The sequence below is a fragment of the Lagopus leucura genome, unplaced genomic scaffold, assembly GCF_019238085.1.
Source record: "Lagopus leucura isolate 7727_CA_CO unplaced genomic scaffold, USGS_WTPT01 Super-Scaffold_100008, whole genome shotgun sequence".
In the NCBI taxonomy this organism is placed as follows: domain Eukaryota; kingdom Metazoa; phylum Chordata; class Aves; order Galliformes; family Phasianidae; genus Lagopus; species Lagopus leucura.
The window spans coordinates 6892770-6906033 of record NW_024962265.1 but is presented as its reverse complement, the minus strand read 5'-3'; the positions used below and the strand labels follow the sequence as shown (position 1 = coordinate 6906033).

Here is a 13264-nt window from a genome sequence, read left to right as displayed (position 1 = left end):
TGTTCAAGCCAATAAAAGATGGACTGGGTGGGCAACATTTTCCTAGCAATGATGCAATCATAGCAGCCGTGTAACAGAGGGACACATCTGCTGGTGCAGATTATTATGAGCGTGACATGCAAGCTCTTTTTCATTGCTGATTAAAATGCATAGCTAATAGTGTGACTATGTTGAAAAATGTTTTGTGGCTGAGAATTTGCTCTATCAAATAGTGTTATGCTCTTTCCACCTGTTGTAGTTTCCAAAGAAAAAACTGAAGGCATTACTTTTAGAGCAACCTAACTGTTTTGAGTGTACCATCTCACTTGTCATCCTCTCTTGCTTCAGAGATTAATCCTCCTGCTTAGACGTACCCTTGGTGACCAACACCCAGCCCTGGCCTCAGGGACACTTTGTTTAAGCATTTGATACTTTCTTTTCGGAGTCAATATCTCTATTGAATAGTTCCTTAGATGTATATACTTTTTTGGAAAATAAAACTATGACTGTTGAATCACATTGGCAATTTTCAAGATTTTTTTCCACAATCAATTGATCAGTTTTGGACATTGCTGCCATAAAGCACATCCTTGCAACCCTCTCCAACTGCAAGCTGTCATGGAATCATAGAATCATAGAATCATAGGATCATAGAATCATAGAATGGCCCAGGTTGAAAAGGACCACAATGATCATCCAGTTCCAACCCCCTGCTATGTGCAGGGTCGCCAACCACCAGCCCAGGCTGCCCAGAGCCACATCCAGCCTGGCCTTGAATGCCTCCAGGGATGGGGCATCCACAGCCTCCTTGGGCAACCTGTTCCAGTGTTTCACCACCCTCTGGGTGAAATACTTCCCCCTAATATCTAACCTAAACCTCCCCTGTCTTAGTTTAAAACCATTCTCCCTTGTCCTATCACTGTCCACCCTATTAAACAGCCATTCCCCCTCCTGTTTATGTGCTCCCTTCAAGTACTGGAAGGCCACAATGAGGTCTCCCTGGAGCCTTCTCTTCTCCAAGCTAAACAAGCCCAGTTCCCTCAACCGTTCCTCACAGGAGAGATGCTCCAGCCCTCTGATCATCTTAGTGCCCTCCTCTGGATCCTCTCCAAAAGCTCCACACCCTTCCTGAGCTGGGAGCCCCAGGCCTGGATGCAGTACTCCAGATGAGGCCTCAAAAGAGCTGAGTAGAGGGGGACAATCACCTCCTGCTCCCTGATATTAATGCCTCCCTGTCCTATTAACCCTTTCAAATATCAGTTTGGGTGTAACACACCGACTGACAAAGCAATGCACATTGGAAAGAACATATTTGATCTTTTGCCTGTCCGTGAAAAAAAAAAAAAAAAGTGAAAAAGTTTTGTTGTGGGTTGTATAGGGAACCAGCCTTAGTCACAAAGGGTGTTGCAACATACTGTTAGGTAGACACATGCAGCTGCATACATCCATACATCTATGCAATAAAGCTGACACAAATTCACTTCATGAAAAATTAAAGAAAGCTACAGTGCTAATACCAAAACCATTGTGTAAGTCTGGGCAAACAGACCTCACTCCATTCTTTAAAAGGATTACAAGTCACCTGATAAAGGTGACTGTGTGGGTATAATAGACTTCAGCTTTCCAAAACAATTAACTAAGTTTGGCATGTAGTTCTGAAAAAAAGAAAAAAAAGGTAGCAGCACACAATACCAGTAAAGCACAGCTTAAACGGATTAAGAAATGCGTGAGAAACTGATCTCAAACAGAGCTGTCAGTGGGAGATCACCGCCAAGCAGGGGAGATGGAAGCAGTTCTGCCTGCCACGGCACTGAGTCACGTTTTTATCAGCAATCTGCAGAAAAGAAACAGTATTAAAATTGGCTTATGAGACTGAGTGGTAAGCCTGGAAGCAGCACAAGTGGGTCTGCTGGTGATCCCAAGCCAACTCCAAGTCAAGGAGCTCCAGCACTGCTTTCAAAAGGTAGAAATGTGTCCCAAAGAGAAGAAATCTGAAGGCTGGAGTGGACCCACCATTTATCAGGAGCTTCCACTATGTGCAAAAAGGTGCTAATAAAGTCTGCAGGTAGATGGATTTACAGGTGAAAGTAATGTGTAGAATGAAACCCGTGTATCAGAGGCAAGAAGGTTGTTCCAATACTAAATACAGTCCTGCTTTTGCATTTTTAATACATGGAAAAAAAGAAAAGAAAAAAACAAACAAGCAAATAAAACTTTAAATGCTTTCAAAATTAGGGATAATGTGTTGCAGTGAAAAATCTGAAGTAGTTAGTCTGTTTAGTTTATCACGAGATGATTGAAAGTCAATTTGATAAACATATAAATGACTCCAGAGGGAGAAGGCACAGAACCCCACCAGACTCTTTAATCAATGAGAGGACTGTATAGGGAGAGCTACCTTCTGGAAGCTAAAGTCAGACAAATTCAAACTGGAAACACCCTAGAATGCACATTTTTAACAGCAAGAGTAACTGATCACTCTAACAGTCTGTCATGGTATGTGATGGACCCTCTGTCTTTCAAGTACTTTATACCATAACTGGACATCATGAGGAAGAAAAATTCACACCAAATTATCTTCCACACCTTTGCCTTAACAGGATGCATTTGTATGAGCTGCAAGGTCAAACTACTGAAACTAGTTAATCCCCCTCCTCTTAAGCTCTGTGAGTCAAGAGTGATGGTACTGTACCCCTCCTGGAACATAACATGAACATAGGAAATGCTGAGTTGGGAGCCCTGCCCCCTGCATAACTGCTTCCAAGGAGTGCATGCAATACATTATTTTTTCAGATCTGAAAGAACATTAGAATCATTTTGCAAACATGGGAACGATTCCCCAGAGGGCAAAAGAAACCATAAGCAGGCTTGCCTCACTTGCTCTTTGACTGCCAAGCTCCAGGGTCATGTTCTGCATTTTAGTACAGCTGCAGCCCTCCCAGTGATTTCAATGGACTAAGTCAAATTTGCTTGGCATGTTTCTATTCTAGTGAGTGATGCTAACAATTTCACATTGCTTAGTCTTCTGATGCTAGTCACTGAACAAAGCTGGACTAACAAGAGTAGATGCTCACATATATATTGCTCCTCCTGAGGTCTGAAACCTGCCTCTGTAGTGTTTTCTCATGTCAGTATCTCTCAGATACTGCTATGCTGTAAGAGGAATTGTGGGGATTTCAAGGTAAATCAAAGCTGTCTCAATGGCCGATATTCTCCAACATAACTCAACTGCTTCCCTCCCCTATGCAGCCCTGTGTCCCCCTTCCCTCAGCAAGTTTGACCCCATACCACTCGGGCCCAGTAATTCCCTCTCCATTGGCCTTCTCAGCAGACTTCCCCTTCAGACATTTCTTAGTTGTGATACTTAAAATTATTGCAGCTATTCTGAGCGAGGGCATGTTTGCATGCTTTCCTTCCCCTGCCTCACAATACATTCCATTAAAAAACCTGATTATAACATTAGAAAGGCTAGCAGTGGAGCTGCAGAGAGTACCTAAATCAATGAAAGTACACACAAAGATAACCTCAAACTCTGGCTTTCCAGCTCTCTCCCTCCATTTATTTGTTCTTCATTCAGAACCCAAACCCCTGGGCTTAAGGTGCAATGCTGTCACCTCCTGCAGCCAGAGCTCAGTTATCTTAGTCTCCCATAGGCAAAGGAAAAAAATGTAGGTGAGAAAAACAATATAAGGTTGGCAGCAGTTGTCCCTCCAAACAGCTGCTGGCTTCAACAGATGCATGCCACAAACGTAGAAGGGAAGACGTGACCAAAGGAAAGCAAACTGAGCCATCTGTTCAGTGCCACTTTAGGACACTGTAATCCACAATACATAGAACCAACACCCAACCACAGTACAGGAAGAGTAGAAAAAAAACAAAGGAAGAAACAACTCATTGCTTTATTATTAATGTTTCCTATAATCTCAGCCAGCTTCAGAATGTCTTCCGTGAATAATTTATATGAGGCTTCTCCAATAGACTGTGAATAATTGATGTTGGTTTTCTTCAGTCACTATATCCCAATGTTATCAGGAACCAGGCTGAATCTTTATTTAAAGAAAAACTCTGTCAAGCCTTCTTTGGGCTTGAAATGTGATCACACTGAAATCAGATGTACCCTGGAAAAGAGCAACTTCTGTGGAAGGGACGCTTCCTTTTCTTAAGTGTAAATATTTTTTCCTTTTATCCAAGAAATGACAAAATGAATCAATGTTCTCTCCAGTTCTTCTCTTTGACAGGAACAATAGCACTTTCCCGAGCTGGCTTGGCATATGGGAGTTTATTATCACTTTTATTTCATCGGATGGGTACTTAGAGCTGTGGTTTTGGAATTGGAATATTCAGCTAATTCATGGAGTAGAACATTGAAGGAAGACAGTTATGCCCAGGAAGTTAGCAAACAGAGCTGCTGTTACAACAGTCACCCTTATGGCTCAGCACTGGAGAAGTTGGGAACAGAGGAGGAAATGTACCTAGAGGTGAGTAACCCTCCATTCCCTACTGACTGATGCCACTGGGCCTATTTCAATTGCTCAAATTGATGGTTGGTGCAAATGACTTCTCACAATGTTTGAACTGTCTTCTGCAGTGGACTAGCAAACACAATCCAAGTATGAAAGGAAATTTGTGTCCTTCTGGTGTAGCAACTGTAGACCAGATAGGAAACACTAAGAAATCTCAACAAATCCTAAACAGCTATATTTGAGCAATTGCATTGAACTTGAGGTATCCAGGGACTGGATTACAACTGGGCCTCAAATACTGACTCACATGAAAATGTCTACACTCAACTACCTCCATCCTATTCAGCTGATGTGTCAAAATTTTCAGTGTGATCACAGTCTCTCCCTCACACACCCGGTCTGTTTGCCTCTCATACCTCAACCATACCAAATCTTAAGGTCTTACTAGTTTCCTTCCATTTAAAATAGAAATCAGATTCAGTAGGTTATGTGTCTAACTTATTGAATTGTACTGTGTACACAAATAGAGCAAAGGAATCATCGGAAGACTCTAAGGCCAATCTTCCCCTTGGAAGCCTCAATACGCACACCAACACACAGCTCTCAGTAATTCTTCCCTGGGAATTAAACTCTATGAGTTCAGTGCAAACTTTTAAAACATTTATCTAAAAGGATCTTTGAAAAGTCAACAATGTGACTTCTTCCCCAAAGACACTCTATTGCTCATGCACAGAGGAAATTAACTCATTAACAGTGATGCTTGAAAAGAAATGAAAATACACATCTGTTGGAGGCTTTCAGTAGCAGCTCTCAAGCTGCCATGCACGCCACTGCCAACTCAACATCTTCACTTCATGGCATTGTTGCATTAATTCCTTGCTGTTCATATCAGAGTTAGATGTAGAGCCAGAATCTGTACTGTCTTACTCTCTCATACATCTTTAACTGCTAGGTAGAACATAACAGGAAAAGGGACAAATCTAAAGCAAACACAAAAATACCCAAATTCCCTCAATAATCATGCCCATAAATAATCCATATTTTTGGCTTTCAGGTTTGAGAGACCAACCTTCCATATGCAAGGATGGACTCCTATATGTTGACAAGCAGCTTCATGAAGGCTGTTCAGCTGAGAGGGGAGAAGAGGTTAGAGTAAGTGATCCCAAAGATGGAGGAATGAGAGAATTTCTGAATACTCCTCTTGAACACTGCCTCAAAATAGCACTTTCCTACAGCTCAGGATACCCAACAATGTCTGTCACCACATATAAGTATCTAAGTGCATATGTCAGATCTAAATGACATGGTTAAACACCAGCAGCCATTAATAGCTTGACCTCATTATTTCTTCCAAGGTGAATACCAAAAGCAGCAATATCTGAATGACATGAAAAATGAAGAAAAAAAAATTAGTGCATCAAGGTTGATGAAGGCGAGATCTAGTGCTTTGAAGCCATGAGAAAAAATGAGGATATATGCCTAGTCCTCAGAGCTATGCTGATGTCACCATATTTGCTCTTCACAGCTGAAAAAAGATATCCCAGTCATTTCAAATATCTTTAATGAGACCAAAAACTAATCCTCAATTAATATCAAATAAGCAAATAACCTCTCTGATGATTTGTGGGATATACACATTTGCTTCACGAGGTCATAACTCCAGATTTCCTCAAGCCTTTCAAAAAGTATGTATTATATTCATATATTAAGACAAAAAAACTCTGTGGTGATAATTAATTTTTCGATTCCATAATAAATGATTTTGACATAACATAAATACACTTTATTTGTTAATGGAAAAATAACAAATATCATTATTGACTTGAGGGTATCTGTACATACATTCACATCTATATGTGGTGAGGCATTGGCACTGTTGCCCAGAGAAGCTGTGGATGCCCTATCCCTGGAGGCATTCAAGGCCAGTTTGGATGGAGCCCTCAGAAACTTGATGTGATGCGAGGTGTCCTTGCTCATGGCAGGGAGGTGGAAGCAGACGATCTTTAAAATCCTTTCTAACACAATCCATTCAATTGTTCTATGATCTACATATACAATAATGTAAAAATTAGAGAAACTACTACAACTTCTTGTTGCTATTTTCAAGGCTTCATCAGCCAAATTTCAAAATTCTAGGTAAAAACCTGGAAGTACAAATTATGTACCATGAAGACTGTATACAATTTGCTTGAATACAAGCACAAGCTGACAATGAACAGATACAAACCAACACTTTACATCAGAAGGCTGTAACGCAAGCACGCTGGTATTCCCAGATGTATCCAGTTCATATTATCCATCCACACAGATGTGTACGTGCATACATCATACATTATAAAATTCACAGATGCCCAATGATTTCAAGGGAATAAGGATCTGGCTCACTCCTTACTTGCTCAGGATACCAAATCTTAACAAAGATGGAAAGGACATCAAACTTTAAACGTTTTTATGAAGTTTAAACTTCTACTACATTTCTTTTGCAAGAGCGGAATGGTAAAATAAAAATTTCTGCAGATCTCAGTTGCCTTAAAGTGTTATAAAACTATCAAGTCTTAAAAAGGTCACTTGCCCTAATTGTGTTTAAAGTACACTGTAATTAGCAGAAAGATCCATATCTCCTCCTGTGTTTCCTAGAAGCAAATTACACAAGTTTGAATAAACTCAACAAACAGCTCAGTAGCAATAAATCAGGACAAAATTTGCTCTTAGGCCCCAGTAAAAGTCCATTGTAATTAAGGATATTGTTTTTTCCAAAGTCAGTGGAGCTTTCCACATGATTACCATTCAGTGCACACTTACGCACCTTGCCTTAAAATGGAAACACATTTTTGATTTCAAAAGTTTTTTTTCCCTTAGCAGTACCAAGTAAGGGTGGAATTTTCTGGAACCTTAATAACTGCATGGCATTGTATATGACTGAGTTCTTCCATATTATCAATAATTTTGTGCCTCTTTTCATATGAAAGCATTGTAATGCATACGGCATTTGGATGCTGACTCTGACAGTGACCTTAACAACCCTTTTATCCCTTGAACACAGCAAATTCAACTCCTTTTGAAATCGTTCTTGTTATTGTTTTCGGCACATTTTCTTTATTATACACAAAGCACTGCTAAAATTAACAGGTATTTAGGAAATGACTTCTTTTTGCTTAGGCTGGGGGAAAAGAAAAACAAAGAACAACTCATCATTTTGTGCAATAGGAGGGTTAATATTAAAAAGAATTTGAGGTCAAAATGTGAACCCTGTAAGCCCTTTTTGCTGATGAAAACAGCTCTGAAGAGTGAAATCAGTGCACCAGTACACAGTAAGGGCACTGTCTGAACCAGATATTTGGGTTGTACTGGAGTGAAAGGAGACAAAGAGACGTAGGGAAGGAGGCCAGGAGAAAAGGAAGGCTCTGAGTTCAGACATTTAATTTGAGTGTAAACATGCAGCATACAGTCAGGCTGGCAGAAAAGCACAACTGTGACACACTGTAGCATAGAGTCAGTGGGAACACAATACCAAATTCTGCTCCTATCATCAGGCCCCAGAAGGTCCTTATTAAAAACTACATCAGCCCACACACCATAATGAACCACTTTCCGAGATACCAGCCTTATGGGTCTTCAGACTTAGCCCCAAAAGCAAACTCCTCCCATTGACTGTCACAAGGGTTTTCCATTTAAAAAGCCAAGTACACTGCTCTGATGGCAGTGATCTTTATCAGTTAAATTCTTTTGCTGCTATCAGATCCACAAGGAGATTAGAGTGAGAGCTCTGGTAATTAAAAATGAGCGAGACCAAATTAGTTAAGCACACTGCCAATCATCAAGAAGTAACGGATTCAGACTCCAAACCTCACTGACAGAAGAAGGCTCTCTGTCCTTCCACTTTCTTCTACAGAATCGAAAAGGTTGGAAAAGACCATTAAGATCATCTACTTCAACCGTCAGTCAAACACCAGCACGACCACTGAACCATGGAATCATCCGAAAGGCCCTCAATAAGGTGCTTGCAGAGGATACGTTAAGCATGAGGCAGAGATCCACGAAGAGCAGCTTCAGGAGTAACACATATTGCCTTCTAACCTAGCCAAAACCTTCATTACACATTTCATTTGTATCTTTCCACAATTTCTTGCGACTGTGATGGGTTGTTGTCAGAAATATGAGTCATCTCTGAACAAGCATGAGCATGGAGGGAACAAAGAGCAAAGCTCTGGGACAGGTGGCCGAGCAGTCTAATGTGGTCATGCCTGGAGGTAACACGGTGTGCTGAATGTCAAAAAGTAGGCTGGTCCCAACATGGAATCTGAAAACAGCAATGACTGCAGCCTCACAGGGCAAGGAAGTCAGAAAGAAAGAGGGGAAGGTTTCCTGCCAGGCAGGAGTGAATTTTAGAAAGGTCATGTTGTCCCAGCACATTATTGCAAGTGAGATTCTGTCCTGCAGAGCTTCTCCTGCATCATCAATCTCATATCTGGGTCATGGCACAGCAGCACCTCCTACAGCACCACAAACACCTTGTGCACAAGGGTCCTTTCTCCTTTCTACCTGAGTGTAAAGATGAAGAGTAAAGGATGGCCAGAGAGGAAGGTGGGTTATTATGCTTCTCACAGCAAGAAAAAAAGGCCAAAAATCCTTCATCCAATACTGAGATCATAAAGCAGTCAAAATATAACAGTCCTTCCTTCTCCAAAGCCTGTGACTAATTCTCAGAGGGCCCCATCTTCTCTGCAGCTAAGTGTCACTGATCAGTTTCTGAAAACCCAAAAAAAGTCTCAATCCTGACATGATTTGGTGACAACAGCCGCACCAGGATATGCTGGCAGGCACTCTGAGTGGGTCACCATCCACGGGTTAGCATACACTACACAACGCAGCAGAGCTTCGAGACACCCAACCTAATTTTAAATGGGTTCATTTGAATGAAAAGCAGTAAAACACAACATCCTGAAAATGAGCACATCCTGAGACAGCAGCTGAGCTCTGTGCCACAGTTAGATTGCTCCAGATACATGGAACACCTGAGCTAATACATTTTTAGCAATCTCAAAGAGTCTTTGCACTCCACTGGAGACCACAGTCTAGGCATATTTATGAAGATGATTGGAGATGTTTAACATATTGGTGTATCACCTTTCCGGTTCCTAGTTCAGGCACAATTTAAACAAAATGACTGCTGAGCATTTGGAAGCTAGACAGGTTTATGCAGTATTCCCCAAATTAACGACAGCTATCCCCCAAAATAACGACAGTCAATTCTGTTTCCAGGGAGCAGCAAAGATCAGCAGAAGATATTCTTAAGTGGCGAGCATTTCCAAATAGAAGAAAACAACAGCAAACAAAACATCATGAAATCAGCAGCAACAGCAGATGTGTTCGGAAAAAAAACCACATTCCCATTCCCATTCCTCTATATCCACTGTGTCATAACACCAGCAGGGACCACTGAGGGCTTTGCCAGCCTCAAGGAGACAAAAAAAAAAAAAAAAAAAAAAAAAAAAAGGGCCCTCAGAACTCATGCTACTATACAACTGCAATCCTTTCTTAAAGTAGTAGGATAGTTGGCTCAACTATATCTAAGGACTAATAGATTCTATATAGTTTCCTTCCCAGCTAACCGTGATAGGATGAGAAGTAATGGCTTTAAGTTGCACCAGGGGAGGTTCAGGTTGGATATTAGGAAAAGCTTCTTCTCAGAAAGAGTGGTGAGGCATTGGTACAGGCTGCCCAGGGAGGTAGTGAAGTCACCATCCCTGGAGGTGTTCAGGAAATGGGAAGATGTGGCACTGAGGGACATGATCTAGAGCAGTCACAGGCATAGGTTGACGGTTGGACTAGACAATCTTAATGGTCTTTCCAACCCTGATGATTCTATGATTTCACGTCTTCTAAAGATAATGGATATCCAAAGCTGGACATGATCTTACCTGTGGTGATTATACTGCAGACCTTCGGTCTGTAGGCTGAAGGAAAGATAAAGTATCTAAGGGGGCCCAGGACTCTACCAAAAGTCAGGAAGAGACCCAGTCAGGACACTCAGGCATAGGGGAGAATCTACAAGATGCATCAGAATCTGAAGGATGCAGAAAGGCCAGAAAGACTCATCTCAAAGGGCATGCCAAACTTACAGCATTTCTTGATATGCTCTGGGACAAAACACCTCTAGGCCTATGAGAAAAGGTTCAGACATCTTGCAATACAACCCATCAGGTTAGCCAAGCCAAATGGGAGGGATATTCCAAGTGTACTCTGACAGTAACTATGTGCTGCTGGTAGAACCATGTTTTCAGCCAGGAAGATTAGCTGCCCTTAAAGCAAAAGGTGAAAGACTAAGAGATATGAAATCTAAAATGACTTTTGCAATCAGGATATAGCCAGACATCTCCGGAAGCTATAATATACTACAAGGAAAAGAGGGGGAAAAAAAAAAAGAGCTACATTAATTCTGCTGCACTCCCAAAAGCCCTGAAAGCACACAGCTCAGTTAAAAAAAAAAAAAAAAAATTCAACTATCCAATTGCTTCTCAAACCAGCTGAATTGCCATGAGACTTAAAAGCAACACTACAGGGAGGAAAAGCATCTACTGAGTTTTCCAGTGTACTGAACAGAATCCTGCATTTTGTATATTATATCACAGTCGATCAACATAGTAAAGATCTCCTCTGTCAAACAGGGAAAGAAGAAAGAAGAACAGCCAAAGATTCATCCATGATTATAAACCAGCTGAATTTTCTCTCGAGCTGATATAAGAGCAGCAACACACACAAATTAAAGAAGACAAAACAAAGTATACAAACCTTTTGTTGAAAGTTGTACCAGAAAGCTGTGAAGAATGTAATGCTTCTAGACCTTAAATCATTTATCAAAAGCTTTATGAAGAAATAGTGTATATCAGAAAAAATGAGCTATGCCCACATACTTCAGCATACACCAGAAGTGACTGTGCATCAAGAGGGATAACACTAACTGCTCCTTACTGCACAAAGTAAAATCAAAAAGTAAAAGGCTTGAAGTTCAGCAAGGGAAATTCAAAAGCAGAAAAAAAAAAACTGTAACTGGAGGGAAAATGAATGAACAAAATATATGAGTAAATATCTGGAGAGTTAGTGGGCATTTCATCATCAGAGGACCCTGGCAACAGCCCAGCCAAACATCAGCCACAAATTACAGTCGCAGGTATTACAGCTGTTTGGGCTGAAGGATGAATTATGGGATCCCCTGAAGTGCTACCTACTTCTACAGTTCTGTAATTGAATAACACATCCCTTAGGTTTACAGAGATCCCACATTTAAAACCTCAGAAACAAAAACCAAGCACCAGGAATGACACATGCAACTTTTCAGCCAATGCTTGCAGGCAGTCAGAAATCTTACTGTGGTCAACAGTGCTACAAAAAACATTTATGTGCCCAATGCTGGAGCACACTGTGTAATGAAACAAGCAATAAACCATTACAGGAAGAGTCAGAAGTGAATAAAAAGTCATCTCTGCTACAGCAGAACTGAAAGGACACTGCCATCATTCTTCCCGTTTGTCAGACACAGTGATTTACAGCCCCTGTTAGAAATTACTGAGAAAATAAAGTTCTGCTAGGATTTGTTGTGAAGAGAATTGCTAGAGCAAGGATGTGAGATGGGAAGGGCATTCAGCTTGGGAAGCTGCAAATAGCAAGGAATAGTTCACATGTACTTCCAGAACAGCAGTTCATTTATGTACCCAGGTGCAAAGATGACGTGTTTTAACCTATTGGAAAAGGAAGAGGACCAAGTGATATGCAAACCCTCTGGCTTGTTATAAATAAACAGATAAAAATGCAAGAGCTTCACCATGAAAATAACACTGGAAAATAGGACATTTACCATTACTTGCATTTAGCTTATTGTCAGTTAAATAATGCAGGTGATGAGAACATGGACACTACGCAAATGCAATTTGGCCACTGTTGGTCACCATTTTGGCTGCTACTACAAATAAACAGGAGAGCTGCAGCAGTTAAAAGTATCGCAGCCTCAAGACAAGCAACAACAACTCTTCAATGGATGTTGTGGTTTTTCTGTAAATTAGCATGCAGGGGTACCTGTGGCAGGTATTCATGAGGGTAAAACTGCACTGCAAGGACAGTCCCTGCTCTACAGCTCCAAGATACAAGGGGAAGGGTTGGAAGGGCATACAGGGTGGCCTAGAAGGGAAGGACTAACTCATGACACTGGTGACAGAGTTAAGTAGAATTATGAGTTAAAAGCTCTTCTAAAGGGCTTTGTTGGCATCACTGCCGTGTAAGGTAACCAGCACAAACAGACAAGAGATCTGTAATATGGAAAGTGCCAACATACTGCATTCCTTCCCTTTCACGGGGTCAGGTAGTCCAGAGCACTCTGCCGACGGATTCGGGACAGCCACCCTCCATCTGGAACCACTGCTGTCACACTCCGTGTACTCAAAGTGGTAATCTGTCTGCAAGCAATTACAAAGAGTTTCAGTTTCATCATAGCATTTGCATATTAAGATCATTAATCAAGACTGTGATTAGCAAATTCGGTTATAATTAAACCAGAAAGGAAGTAGCTGCCACATGAAGAACTATTACCGCTTTGATGATCACTGTGGATCATTGCAGAGCAAGCACAAAGCACGAGTGCAAGAGCAGAAGGTGGGATTTGCAAAAGAAAGGGGGCACAAATTCCAATATAGTTTTGTTTCCTTGCAGGATTGGTCCCAGTCCTCTGTCTCTGACCTACAGCAGTCACACAGGCTTCCTCCTTCGTCAATTTAGGCTAAGGGGAAGTCTGTGCTGGCTCTGGCTCAGGTTAGTGCATCCCTGCAAAT

General features: G+C 41.2%; 1 protein-coding gene across 2 annotated transcripts in view; it reads right to left on the bottom strand.

Moving 5' to 3' along the window:
* ELAPOR2 (endosome-lysosome associated apoptosis and autophagy regulator family member 2) overlaps positions 1 to 13264 on the bottom strand; it is a 91565-nt gene that overhangs the window by 34383 nt on the left and 43918 nt on the right. For both annotated transcript variants that reach the window (XM_042872509.1, XM_042872510.1), the window contains exon 2: positions 12772 to 12892. The gene's annotated coding sequence lies outside the window, so the exon portion shown is untranslated. The remainder of the gene's footprint in view (positions 1 to 12771; positions 12893 to 13264) is intronic.